This window comes from Phascolarctos cinereus, unplaced genomic scaffold, assembly GCF_003287225.1.
Source record: "Phascolarctos cinereus isolate Bilbo 61053 unplaced genomic scaffold, phaCin_HiC Scaffold_4;HRSCAF=312, whole genome shotgun sequence".
NCBI lineage: Eukaryota > Metazoa > Chordata > Mammalia > Diprotodontia > Phascolarctidae > Phascolarctos > Phascolarctos cinereus.
Genome location: NW_027555847.1, coordinates 624,962,574 through 624,977,507, shown reverse-complemented (window position 1 = coordinate 624,977,507; position 14,934 = coordinate 624,962,574). Strand labels below are relative to the sequence as shown.

The 14,934-nt window shown below is 42.5% G+C and overlaps 1 long non-coding RNA gene across 3 annotated transcripts in view; it reads left to right on the top strand.

Moving 5' to 3' along the window:
• LOC110193300 (uncharacterized) overlaps positions 1–14,934 on the top strand; it is a 100,553-nt gene that overhangs the window by 62,797 nt on the left and 22,822 nt on the right. For 2 of the 3 annotated variants that reach the window (XR_013486318.1, XR_013486321.1), the window contains exon 5: positions 12,478–14,050. This is a non-coding gene — a long non-coding RNA (uncharacterized LOC110193300). The remainder of the gene's footprint in view (positions 1–12,477; positions 14,051–14,934) is intronic. The other variant, XR_013486319.1, reaches the window with a different exon arrangement.

The following is a 14,934-nucleotide window of genomic DNA, read 5'->3' as shown; positions in this document are numbered from 1 at the left end:
TCAGGACTTCTGGAGATGGCCCAGGATACAGTCGGGGACCTTGGCCTTTTCAGGCTAAAGTCTTCAACAGGTTTCAGTTTGACAGAGGCAACAGCCATTCAGTGATTAATAAGAATGAGGCAGAGAATGGTCTCTTTACCTACTTGAAAAAAAAAAATCTGGAGGTAAAGACCCTCAGGGTTTCTGGCCAAAACAGAAAAAACTGATATTTACATTCATTCTGAGCCAATTAGGGCCCAAACAATGACCAAGTAGAGCTTGGCCTGGGACCTATTGTTGGCCAGTCAAAGACCAGCCTTACTGAGCTTAAGATGTCTACTGGACATCTAGCTGAAGGTGTCTGAAAGATAGTTGGAAATGCAAGATTGAAGGTCAGTAAAGAGATTGGGGCAGGAAAGGTAGATTTGAGAATCATCAGCATAGAGAGGGTAATTAAGTCCATAGAAGATGATGAGATCACCAAGTGAAATCATATAGAGGGAGAGGAGACCCCAGGACAGAATGCTGACGGATACCTGTTGTAGAGGGCATACTCTGGAGGAGGATCCAGTAAAGAAGACAGAGAAGGAAAACCAGGAGAGAATGATATACCGAAAAACCAAGACAGAAAAGAGTAGTCAAGAAGGAAAGTGGGACCAGCAGCATCTGAGGTGCAGAGAGGTCAAGGAGTATGAGGATTGAGAGAAGGCCATTGGATTTGGCAACAGAGACTATTAGTAACTCTAGAAAAAGCAGTCTGGATGGAATAATAAAGTTGGAAGCCAGATTGTAAAGGGTTAAAAAGACAGTAACAAGAAGGCAAGTGGAGGCACCTACTCTAGACAGCCTTTACAAGGAATTTAGCTACAAAGGGCAATGGAAATATAGCACAATATTAAGGATGGAAGGATAAAGTGAGAGTTTTTCAGGATAGGGAAGACATGGGCATGTTTGTAGGCAGTGGGAAATGAGCCAGAAGACAGGGAGAGTGAAAGATGGTGGATGAGATGATGGAAAGGACAATCTGTTGAAGGAGACAAAATGGGGGATTGATTAAACAAGAAGAAGGGTTAGCCTTGGTAAGGAGTAAGGTCACTTCATTATGTGAGACAGGGGTGATGGAGGAGATAGTGGCAGAAGACATGAGTGATAAGAGATGGTGAAAAGGAGAGAATAGGGTGCATATGGCATATAACCTCATTTTTTTTTTCAGTAAAATATGAGGCAAGGTTCTTAGCTGAGAGACTGGGAGGAAGGAAGGCCATGGGAGGTTGGAAGACTGATGCAAATGTTTGGAAGAGCCACTGTTGGACAGTGGAATAGAAGGAGACAATGCTCCCATTTTTCTAGGGAAAACTGCAGCAATTAGAAATACCTAAAAATTAAATGGACTGCCTCTGTAGTCAAGTCAACAAGCATTTATTAAGCCCTCTGTATGTGCCATGTGCTAGGCTAAGTGTTAGAAATACAAGTACAAGCAGCAACAGATGGCTGGTTCTCAAGGAGTTTGCATCCTAATGGAAGAAGACAGTACCTAAAAGAAAGCTGAAAAGCAAAGGGATGGAGATGGTGGAGAAACTCCAGAAAGTCAGAAGTAGACTCTGGGGGGGAAAGAAAATATGACTGGCTTTGGCACTTTACTTGAAATGGTAGTTACAGGAGGAACTAACCAATCAGAGGAAGGGGCTTGGACATTTTCCTTAAAAATAGTGGTTTTGGGAGGAACTAACCAATCAGAGGGGCAGCTAGGTGGCAGGGTGGGATTACTATATGTGTGGATGGGTGTGCGTGTGTGTGTGTGTGTGTGTGTGTGTGTGTGTGTGTGGTGTGGGTGGGTGTGGGTGGGTGTGTGTGTGTCAAGTCTTTCTTGACACAAAAGCTGGATCCAAAAAGATCTTGATGCCCTGGTAAATTGGGCAAGATCAAATTATATTAAATTCATGATTTTGGAATGAGGCAGACTTATCCTCAGGAGTTCAAATCCGAACTCAGGCACTTACTAGCTGTGTGACTCTGGGAAAGTCACTTCACCCTGTTTGCCTCAGTTCTTCATCTGTAAAATGAGCTGGAGAAGGAAATGGGAAACCACTCCAGTATCTTTGCTAAGAAGACCCCAAATGGGATCGTGAAGAGTTGGACATGACTGAAAATGACTGAACAACAACAAAACCAGTCAGAGGAAGGGGCTTGGATACTTTCCTTAAAATGGTAATTACGGGAGGAACCAACCAATCAGAGGAAGGGGTCACAGGTATGGAACGAACTTCCAGGGTGAAAAGGCTTCTGGGGCTCAGTGCAGAGAGTCCAGAAAGTCAGGAGTGGGACCCAAAAAGAAATGAAGCCTGGGGGGATAGTAATTTCCCCTTCATTAGAGGTCTTCAGGCAAAGGCTAAATGACCACTTGTTGGAGATATTATAAAAGGAATAGGTAGCCTCTGAAATTCTTGACTCTGAAATGCTTTGATTCTGGAAAATGTAATTCTTATGCTCCAAGAATTTAATATTCTAGCCAGGGAGGCCAGACATATACACATAAAAAAACAATAATACAATGTACAAGGCAATATTCTCCATCAAGTTCTCTTCTTAGTGGTGTAGAGATGACCCTATCAAAGGTTAGGGAAGCAAAGCCCAAGATAGCAAGCTTTCAAATAGTCTTGATGATGGACTCTGTCATCTCAAGAAAAGCCTGCCTAAGTGCAGAAAGGTTCATTATTAGAAGGATGGCCATCAGATTTTTTTTTAGCCACATTTACTCAAAAGATTACTTTTTAAGGTGTTGTGGGGTTTCAGAGAACTACACAATCTTGAAGCTGAAAAGGATCTGTTTTATGTCATTGGAGGAAGTCCTTAGGGTAACAAGAACTTGGGTAAATGCTATGGGAATTTAGGAAAGGAGGGGATCTATAGGCATATAGGAACAATGGAGTTGCCATATTGGTCAGACTCATGGCTCATGCAACTCAATACTCATTTGCCAATAGAAGTCCCAAGGGAAAGTCCCTGGGAAGGCATGGTTATCCTCTCTGACCACAACCTTCAGGACTAGGTAGGTTTTTTTCATCGTCATCTCTGGCTCTGTAACTCATAAATTTTTCCAAACCCCTTTAGAATCCTCTTATAGAGGTTGTCCCAAAAGTCTTAGTTCAGTTTTAAGCTATTATAGTCCATCTTTCCTGCCAATGTCACCTCTTAGGATAATGAATTGTTCCAGAGGTGTGTTGCCACTTGATGAAGCAATGCCTCCTCTTATTTGTTCTAAATTTATCTCTTCAAGTTTCAGGGCAGGGGGCTTTTCTATAAGTTGGTGTTCACCTTTCCATGACATTCATAGCTTCATGTTTTTCTCTATGCCTCTTCTCTGTCTTATCCTTTGCAGGCTGGAAGAATCCTACTCTTCCTCACAGGCTCTCATACAGAAGCCCATCTGTAGTCCTACCCACAAACTGAGGAAGGAATTTGATAGTTCTTTGGGGAAGGGAGGTCATTCATTCACTCTGGTGGATGGTCTGCCAACAGCGCACATCTGGTCTGGCTTGAATAGTCTGGGAGAGTCTGGCCTCTCTGCTTGGTCTATCTCTTAATGAGTCCCAAATTTCTCAAATGGCCCTCTTAACCTAAACCCAGCACAATTATGATAAGATAACAACTCTATCCCCTGGCCCCCAGTAAGCCATGGAATTTGTTCCTCAAAGTATGTGCGTGGTGTTGTGGTTCAGCCGTGTCCAGCTCTTTGTGACCCCATTTGGGGTTTTCTTGGCAAAGATACTGCAGTGGTTTGCCATTTCCTTCTCCAGCTCATTTTACAGATGAGGAAACTGAGGCAAATGAGGTTCAATGATTTACCCAAGATCACACAGCTAGTAAATGTCTGTGTTTGGATTTGAACTCAGGAAGATGAGTCTTCCTGAGTCCAGGCCAGGCACTCTATTCATGGCGCCACTTAGCGGTCCAAAGTATGTGGGTAGGGCTACATGTTTATCCCTCCAATCATTTTAATTATCCATTACTCCTCTGCACGCACCCTTTAGACTAGCCAAACTGGTGTCTCCCACACCGTCCTTAGCAAAAGGAACAATAGGATGGGACGTAGGAGATCTTGGTTCTCCGAATGCACACTATAACATTCAGCTGGAGGTGGGGGAGGAGGGAGTGACCTCCTATTTTCCAAGGCAGCTCATGCACATTTGGATAGCTGTCATTCTTGGGCCACAGATTTATGCAAGGTGTAGTGCTAAGCACTTCTTGCTCCCAAGGAACTCACATTCTAATGTGTGAAATAATGTATGTACAAGATAACTTTCTGTGGGAGGCACCAACAGGGCCAATTTTTCCATCAGTCTTTGTATAGCTTGGCCCAGAGGTACTTCAACATTCTGCTTGTCCTCCTTCTTTGGAGACTCTTTAGCTTATTAATATCCATCCTAAACTGGGGTGTCCAGAATTGAACACAATTCTCCAGGTAGACATGATCTGACCAGGGCAGAGTTCAGGGACTGCCCCTTCCTTGTTCTGGAAAACCAGACCTCTCTTAAAGCAGCCTAAGGTCTCAATTGCATTTTTTTTTTGGTCTGTCATTTCATATTGTTGACCCATAGTTATCATACAGCCCACCCAAACTCCAAACTCTTTTTCAGACAAACTGCTGCTTAACAATGCCCCGTGAATCTTATGCTTGTAAAAATGATGTTTTTAAAGCTCAAGGACAAGAATTTTATATATCTCCCTACTAAATTTAATATAATTTGATCATGCCCAATTTACCAGGGCATCAAAATCTTTTTGGATCCTGATTCTGTCATTCTAGCTTTGTGTCAAGAAAAAAAAGACCTCAGTTCAAATTTAGCCTCAGACAGTTACTAGCTGTGTGATCTTGGGCAAGTCACTTAACGTAGTTTGCTTCAGTTTCCTCATCTGCAAAATAAGCTGGAGAAGGAAATGGCAAACCACTCCAGTATCCAGCCAAGAAAACCCCAAATGAGGTCATGAGGAGTCAGACACAACTGAAATGTCTGAAAAACAACAAAAATAGCCCCTACTTCACAGGGTTATTGTGAGGATCATGTGAGAGAATATCCATGCAGTGCTCAGCACAGTGCCTGCCATATAGTATTCCTTTAATACATGCTCCACTTCTTCCTCCCTCCTCTGCCCCTCCATAATGGTAAATGCTCAATTCAACAAGCATCTTTTAAATTCACTCTAAAAACCAAAATGCAACAACAGCACCTTCCCCACAAGGAGTTTTCTTCTTCTCTTGGGGAAAAGGGGAAGGGAATAAGCATAGCCTAGAACCAGGCACTGTGTAAAGTGCTTTATAAATATTATTTCATTTAATGGGGAGAGAGGACACTATAGGTGCATATAGTAATATGTAAGACACCCACACATTTTGTCTGGACTGTGATTTCATAGGGAACTCCTGGCGAGAAAATTCCTTTACCAATACAGATGACAACTATTTTGCAATTTATAATCTTACAGTTGCCAGGGGCTCTGAGAAATTAAGTCACTTGTTTAGTACCACAATAGGGATGGGACTGGAACTCAGGTCTTTTTGACAGTAAGGCCAGCTCTTTATCCAATCATATCAAGTCTCCTCTTAGCAGATAAAAAATATACATAACATAATCAATCAGAAAGGGCATGGAGCCTTGAAGAGGCCAAGGGGAGGAAGGCAAGCATTCCAGACAGTAGAGGCAACATTGTGTATTGGGAACAGCCAATGGAATAGTTTGGCTGGAACCTACAGTGTGGAAGGAGAATCAATATGCAACTGATGGGAAAGACAGGATAGAGCCAGACTGGGAAGGGCTTTAAATGTCAAATGTAGAAATTTGTATTTTATCCTAAACATAACAAGGGGCCAATCAATTAATCAATAAGCCAGCATTGATTAAGCACTTGTTTTATGCCAGGTATTGTTAGACTTTGGAATTAGGAAAACAAAAATGAGACAAGTCCTGTCTATAGTCTACAAGGGAGGTGGGGGAGAGACAACACATTCACATGCATTATACACACAATGTATACACAATATATTTAAAGTAACTGAAGAGGAGGAAGCTGGAAGCAGGACGGAAGGATTACTGTGTTTTATATAGAGTAATCACCTAATAAATGTTTATTGAATTTGAATCACAGGTACCTCTGCTACTGTATGACCTTGGGCAAGACATTTAATTTCTCTGGGTCTCAGTTTCCTGATCTGTAAAATAAGAGGGTTGGCCTAATTAACCTCTGAAGTCACTTCCAGATCTAAATCTAATATCCTATTATTGTAGGAATTAAAATATAAGGAACATTCAAGGTCCAAGTCAACTCTTTCATTTTAAACTTGTGGAAACTGACGCCCAGAGAGTTGAAGTCACAAGTTATAAGCAGCAGTCAGGACTGGAAGGCAGGTTCTTGTAAATGTTGGTTGATAAAACTTGGGACTTTCTATCATCCATACATATTGTAAATGACATTCAATTCAATTGAACAAATATGTCCTAAGCACCTACTAGGTGCACCACCCTGGGCCCAGAATGAGTAAATAGAACAGAACAAAGCCAAGTGCATTCGGTTACTCCCAATGTGTAGCACAGTGAGACTGTTAGAGAAAGGCGTTGTCTCAGCCTGGTGACTGGGATTACTACCTAAAACAGATGGCCCTAAATAAGGATGGATTACGAGAGCGGGGAATCGCAGAGCCAAAAATAGCAGCAGTCCCAAACACGCAGCCAAGTAAGAGTTATTTCTTGGCCTGTTATATCATCCATCCCTTCTCCCATCCCAATGCCAGAGACTGATGGCTGGCTAATGGATTTCAGCAAGTGCCCCCTTTTAATTTTATTTATATTCTACATCAGCTTCCTGTTTGGGGAGGCTGCTAGGAGCCCGAGCTCAGTGCCAGTTTATCTCTGCCTGCCAGAAACAAAAGATGAGTGTTTCAGCTCAGTAACCCAGAACCCTGCAAAGCACCTGGCCTTGGGGTTGGGCAGGTCATAGCGGAACACATGAAAGGAATATTTAGCAGATTCTGGGACTTAGAAGTGGAAGTGGTTTTTAGAAATCATCTAGGCCACAGGTGGGAAACCTGTGACCTCGAGGCCACATGTGGCCCTCTAGTCCTCAAGTGTGGCCCTTTGACCAAATCAGATTGCATCAACTGGCTGCACTTGAGGACCTAGAGGGCCACATGTGCCCTTGAGGCTACAAGGTTCCCCACCCCTGTTCTAAGCAGAGCTGTACAACAAGAGGTTGTGTGGAAAGCGTATTGATTTTGGAGTCAAAAACCTGTCTAGCTTCAGCTAGATGGTTCTGCTAAATGATGTGTCACACAGGACAATTCACTTGAATTTTCAGAATCATGGTTTCCCAATTCTCAGAATGAGGATATAAGAGGCAATGTAACATAATGGGTAGGGCCAGCCAGAAGCCTGAAAGATGGGGGTTCATGTCCTGCCTTTGACAAGTTCTAGCTACATGATCCTGCACTACTCATTTTACCTAGGTGACGCGATTGATTATAAGTGGCAGAGAAGGGGTGGATTTGCATTGGTAGGGGTCTATCTATGTCCGGAATGGGGCTGAAGATAACGCCTGGCCCTCCTACCTGAAGTGAGTTGTTACAGTGCTTTGTAAACCTTAAAAAACTATACAAATAGGAGCTATTAAAAGCCCACACCCCTTATTTACTTCCAAAACCACTCCATCTATGCCCTCTCTTTAGCCTGGTCTTGGGGGCCCAGCCTTCCAATAGTATTTCATGTCATGTCCATCTACCCACCCTCTCTTCTTCCTTTGCATAGTGGTTCAGTCGTTTTCAGTCATCTCTTACTCTTCATGGCCTCACTTGGGGTTTTCTTGGCAGATACTGGAGTAGTTTGCCATTTTCTTCTCCAGCTTATTCTACGGATGAGGAAACTGAGGCAAACAGGGTAAAGTGACTTGTCCAGGGTCACATAGCTAGTAAGTATCTGAGGCCACATTTGAACTCAGGAAGATGAGTCTTCCTGACTGCAAGCCTGGCACTCGCCACCTCTCTCTTTCTCTTTTATTGTCTCCTTATGTGTTCTCCAGTCTGACTATAACTCCATGAGGCAAGAGATTGGGGTTTTTTGCTTATATTTGTATTCTCAGCTCTCAGCATAGTACTTGGTATGTATTAAGCACTTAATAATTATGATAGCTAACATTTATAGAGCACTTACCATGTAGCAGATATTGTGCTAAGTGCTTTACAATTATTATTTCATTTGATTCTCATAACAAACCTTGGAGGTAGGTGCTATTATTACCCTCATTTTACAGATGAGGAAACTGAGGCAGATAGCAGGTAAGTGACTTGCCCAGGGTGACACAGCTAGTAAGTGTGTCTAAAGCCAGGTTTGAACTTGGGTCTTCCTAACTCCAGGCCTATCGCTCTATGCTTTACACCAACTCACTGCCCCAATAAGGCAAAAACTGTCATAACTCGGGAAACTGAAGCTCAGGGAGAAATATACTGTCCAAGGTCAGAAGCAGATTTGGGGATGCAAAACTGATTCTAAAATCCAATACTAATTCCACTGCACCTTTGACCTTAAGCCTTTTCTACTTTCTGAAACAGGACCAACACCTCAGGGCTGCCTGTCAGAAGTGACAGGGCACTTTGAGCAATTCAGTACTCCTGGGTCAGTTAAACCACAAGAGTGTTTTTCTTTGTCTGTCCTGCCCTACTAAAAAGAGTCAGGGCCAATGAAAATGTTCTGGCCTCGGGTCCCTCTGGGCTGTATTGAGTCGTTTGGGCTGTGACAGATGAGAGGAAAATACAGCGGCCATAGCAGAAAGCATGTGGGACCTAGATTCAGATCTGGGTTGGTAGAGTAATTCTGATATGCATTGAAAAGTGGTTTGTCCATTAGGGGTCGCTCCACTCAGGTCACTCGGAAGGTTCCTCCTGAACCTCTCTGGTGTGTATGCATGAACCTCTTCTCTGATGTGCATGCTTGAGCCTCAAACTTCACCAAAGCACATGGGTGTTGGGAAGGAGGGAGCAAGATAAAACCCATGCTGGAAGGATTCTGTATCAGGCCTAGGGGATGATGAAATACAGCTCCAAATTATTAAAAAAAATTCAAGGAAAATACATGACTGCTCCTTCATACTCAAGCTGGAATTTCCCTTCAATTAATGACCCCCACGTATATATAGGATACAGTCACTGAAGTTAATGTAGCCATATGATTTATTAGGCATAACAAGAATGCAAGGAAATCTGTTACGCATTTTCAACTTGAGGTGCTTCAACCCAACCATATCCCAGTACCCTCCTCTCCCTCGTCCTCCCAAGGTGGTACGAAGACCAAGTGGTTCTCCCTACTGCTGGGTCGCCAACCACAAGATACTCAGCAGCTACCAGTCTCTAGACTCACATCTGAAGAATCCGTTCTGATTGGCTTTTCCTCTGGAGCTGGGTTGTCCACGTGCTGGTCCTCACCTCTGGCTTCGGGGTCCATCTCACTTTCGTGTACTGGTTTTCCCACAGGTCTTCATGGCCATAGCATATGGGAGGCACGGGTTGCAGAACTAGCAATATTAGGAGTCAGCCCCCCCAATTCAGCTGATGTGTGCCCACTTATCAAGTAGGGGGCCTCTCTCTTGATGCTATGCTTCCCTTTTCTCTCTGTGACCAAACAGGAAGTAACTCTCCAAGGCAAAAAAAGAAATTCGAATTCTAGGATTCTGCACACCCATACCCAGGTCCCCCCATTTCCCTGGTGCTTCCCCAATCTGTTTCATCCCGGCAGGAATTTTTGTGACCTCCTCTGTTCCCAACAGGTGTGAAATGCCATTGTAGAAACACTTGGCTACACCTAAATCTGTTTTTCATGGCTTTCATGGACAAATCCTTAAGAAACTAATCTCATGCATTTATGTGGTTTTCTCTAAGTCAAGGCAAATCTGCAACAGTCTTTCCAACTTTCTGTTCCATAATAATGGTGGGAGAATTATCACAGTTCAGTAAATATGTTGTTGAGATGGCATTCAAGGGTGTGCTGGTAAAAGTTTATCAACCAGCTCTCTGATAACAAAAATTGTATGCAGGACACACTTTTAAGTACAATCCACATTGGTAACATTTTCTCTATCCCTTTCTTAAGTCTACTGCAATCAATAAACAACAAATCAGATACTGCATTCCAAGTATTTTCTAATTTCTGAGTTATAAATTAATACCTCAGAGGCATAAAATGAGGAATATTTAACAATCTGCTGTCACAAACTGGTACAAATTGGCCCTCACACATTTCTGAGTCTAGAAGACCTAGGTTCAAATCTCACCTCTTCCATTTATCAGCTGTATGACCTATCTTTCCAGACTCCTTCAACACCAGATTACAAAGAGTTTAGAAGCAAATTCAAGGTGAGAAAATGGGGGGAAATCTAGGCATATTTGCATAATGAAGAAGAAAAAGCTTAGGTAGCTTAAGGAGAAGAGAAGGTTTAAAACAGAACTGAGGGGAGTGGGATAGGAAGTCAGTCAGTTTGGACAGAGTGCCAAGTCTGAAATCAGGAAGAACTGAATTCAAATCTGGCCTCAGATCCTTACTAGCTGTGTGACTCTGAGCAAGTCACTTAACCTCTGCTTTGCTTCAATTTCCTCATCTGTAAAATGGGGATAACAACAGCATTATCTCTTGGGGTTGTTGTGAGGATCAAACGAGATAATGATTTTTATGTGCTTAGCCTGGTACCTGGAACATAGTAAGCACTTTATAAATGTTAGCTATTATTATTATTATTATTATTGTTGAGTAAAAAAATTTGCACACAGCAGGGAGGGCCCAGTTGAGTTGATATAACCAACCTGTAATAGATGGACCCAGTCAGCATGGTAGTACAACTTCTTCAATTAGTGCTCAGCAATAAGCGTGTAGAAGTGGGGAATGCAATTGATGGAAGCAGTGAGGGTGGGAGGGAGGGAGTGGTTTGGAATTTTCCTTGCTTCTCTATTCCCACATTTGTGTTTTGAGCTGATTAATTTTCTTCCTTAACCAGGGGTAAAATGAGTACTTTTGGCTCCAATTTACAGTGTTTCCTATGGGACCATGTGATCTGTGGTAGTAAGTGAATATTTTCTTGCCATTCAAGGCCTTCTACTACTTGACCCCACTCTACTTTTCCAACCTATCTTCTACTTCTCTTCTTTACATATTTGATGTTAGACCAGTTAGACTGTTCTTTATTTGCATCCTTTATTATATGAAGTGGTGTGGTATTGTGGGAAAAAAATCAGGATTTAGAGTCAAAGAACCTAGGTTTAAAGGGTGGCTCTATCATTGTGTGGTCCTGCACAAATCAATTTGCCTCTGTAGGCTTCAGGTTGCTAATCTATAAAAGACAGGGTTGAACTGGTTGATTTATGAAGTTAACCCCATGCATTCTTGCTCTGTTTATGAATTCCCCCCACCCAGAGTGCCCTTCCACTGTGACCATCTTCCCTTAAATTCCCTTAGGGCTCTCTTTTCCAGGAAGCCTTTCTTCACACAGCTCCGAAGCCCACATTTCTCTCCCTCATTTTTCTGAACCTCTTATAGTGCTTGCTGTTTGAGACATTCATTTAGTATTGTGCCGGTGCTGACTTATATGTTATTTAGCTTTTCCTGTTTCCATGTGTAGTAAAGCAGAAAGAACAACAGATTTACAGGCAGGAAACAGGAAATCTGAGTCCGAGTCCTCTGTCACTTACCAGCTAGGTGACAAAAATCAAATCACTTGACCTCTCTAAACTCCACTTTTCTTCATCTGCATTTAAAGGGGTAAAAAAACAGCCAGCCCTTCTTTCCGCCTACCCCTTTGTGATGTGGCTAGAGCATGAGCCATTTTGTAAGACAGCTCTGCATTGTCCAAAGCGGGGCCATCTTTAGTTGTCCTGATCTATGTCTTACCACTGGGCCCAGATGGCTCTGGAGGAGAAAGAGAGGCTGGTGACTTTGTACAGCCCTCCCTCACTCCAATGCAATTCACTTGCAAGTCATGACATCACCATCCGGATACCATGGGCCTCTTTGAGAAGGAAGGACAAGCAACAAGCACTGTCCAAACAATTCCCTCCAGAAGATATTTTCTGACAAATCAGGGCAGGTCTTGGGCTCAGTCTCCTGTTAATGGCCATCTTCTCCAAGATGAGGTCTTCATCTCTGATGGAGTGTTGAGGCTGTATTATGGCTCCCTCCAAGGGAATATGTGCTCAACTCCAAAGGACTTGGCTCTTTGACATGGCACAGCACAAAGATGGTCCCTTGGTCACTATGTCGAAAAAGAGGGATAATTTCCTTATGTGTTCTCTGTCTCCATCTGCCTGTCTTTCTCTCCCCATAATGTGTGATGTGTATATACGTAACGTGCGATGTATTCCATCTCTGGGACTTCCACTACTCACACATGGCAGCTTAGGCAGAGGCTTGGTCTAGGCGGGCTCGAGCTCAGGCCCCTGGTCACCTCTTCTGCTTTGTATTTCTTCCCCAGAATACAGATAACCTGAGAAGTCATCTTAAGACGGATCCCTCTAGCCTGGGAGGAACTACATGAACTTGAGAGGTTAGGAGTTCCTGGGCTCCTTACTTGGTGCTGGCTGCAATGTGGAACCACCTTGCCCTAAACAACTACAAGAGCAATTCTTGGAGAAGAAGAAGGCCTCACTGACACATGGCTGGATGACCCTACACAAATCACTGAATTTCTTGGCACTCTAGGCAACTTTATAAATAATAATAATCGTTCATATTTATTTATTTATTATTTAAAAGTTTGCAGAGTCCCTTATATACTGCGTGGTATAACGGAAAGAACACTACTTCAAGTCAAGGGCCTGTGTTCTAATCCCGGATCTGTAACTTATTGACGTGTGACTTTGGGCAAATCATTTAACCCCTTTAGGCCAGTCTTCTCTCCTGGAAAATTTCGGAGTTGAACTAGATGACCTTTAAAGCCCTTCCTGGTTCTAGATTTTTATATTGTCCCTATGAGGTAGATGCTATAATTATACTAATTTTACAGATGAGGAAACTGAGCCTCAGAGAGGTCAACTAATTTGCCCAAGGTCACATATCTAGTAAGTGTCCAAAACTTTGACTCAGGTCCTCCAGACGCAAAGTCTAATCATTGCATCAGAGAAAGGATAATGACTCTAGCAATCTATCCATTATGCCACACTCCAAGAAGGGTCACCATGGGTGTAAATATTCAATAGTATCTCTACTTAATAGGAAAGAACTCAATTTGGAGTCAGAAGACCTGGGTTCAAATCCTGGTTTTGACCTTTAAGACCTTGGGCAATTCATCCCACCTCTCTGGGTCTCAGTTTCCCCATCTGAAAAGTGAGAGGGTTTGAGTAGCAGAACTCTGAGGTCACTTCCCCAGAAGAAATTCCTTTATAATACTTTTAGAAGGCTCCTTGCTGGCAGTCAGGAAAGTTTTGCTCTAGGCAATTCTTTAAGACTACAAGCTGCAGCCCTTATTGGTAGAAGGAATTTCTGGGAGTTCCCTATACCAAAGAAATCACAAATCTAGTCCTCATCCCTAGCCCTGTAGCATTTACTACCATCTACATAGCAGGAACTCAGTAAATGCTCACTGAGTATAGAGGGTGAGAAATGAAAAAAAAAGTTTTTCAACTGTTTTGGGAAAGGATTAACCTACATTTGGCTTCTCTAAAATCCTACACAGAAGTTTCTGGTGTCTTAGGAACTAAGGCTAGCTGAAGGCATGCTGCAGTCTCTCTGGGTTTGCAGAGCAGCCCCAACATAGATTATCATTGGTGACATTATCCGTGTCCTTTGTGGGAATTGTTTTAGGCTGATGGCCCAGTGTCTACTGCTGTGATCATCTGTCAGCAAGTCTCTGATAACCATGTAACCTTTATGGTCCACAAAGTTTGTGTTTTTTCTTTCATTAACCAGACCTGAAAGCCAAGCAGGTTTCAGTATCTGTCATGTGGCTAGACAAGAGAGACTAAATTATATGCAAATGAAAACCCACATGTAAAGCAGAATTGTAATATGCAAACTCTCCTGGATGTCAACTCGTGGACCCCTGGACAGTAAGTACATGAGAATCACCTGATGGAAAAAGAAGCAGGTGGGGGAGAGAAGGAACTAAGGCCTGAGTGGTGTGGGTAAACAGGGTCAAGTCCACCGTGGCGAACAAAGGTGGAAGAATTTTTTAAATCTGGTCTTTGTAAAAGAAAAAAAAAGTCAAATATCCAACACTTTAAGTTCATTTAGTTATAAAGTCAGTTTCTTATAGATATCAACATGTTAACAGTCAGGCTTGAAATCTTAATCATAGGAGAGATAATTAATATGGGTTGGGAATTTTTAGTTGAAGCCGAACATTACCTCACCTCCTATTCAAATAGTGAAAAGTCTTATGGTACAGGAACAAGATCCCTGCTTCTGGTTGACCTGGGTTCAAATTCTACCTCTGCCACTCACAGTGTGACTCTAGACAAGTCATTTAACCTTTGTGAGTCTCAGTTTCCCCATCCACAAAAATTAGGGAATTGGACTAGATAATTACCAAAGTCTCTTTTGGAATTAATCTTATTCTCTTCTATATTTCGGTCCATGACATGCATATAGAGGAAGTAGAAATAACACTAAACAGAACCAAGACAGGAAAAGCAGTTAGATTGGACCAAACATATATAGAGGAGATCCTTGTTAGAGGCAAAGCAATTGTGAGGACATTGAGGTAAGACACACAAGGTGTCTGATGGAGGGGAAGATACAAGCGCAGTGGGAAAAATCTCAGACCTGGTGAATAATGAAAAAGATGACTAAGAAAAGAGCAGTAAGTACTGCCCCTCCTCCATGTGACTACTCTGTCATATATATGAAATCTTTATGAGTATCACCTATGCATAAATTAGGGGAACACTCAATGAAGGCATTAGCAGGGACTGATCAGGTTTTCTCAAGAGAT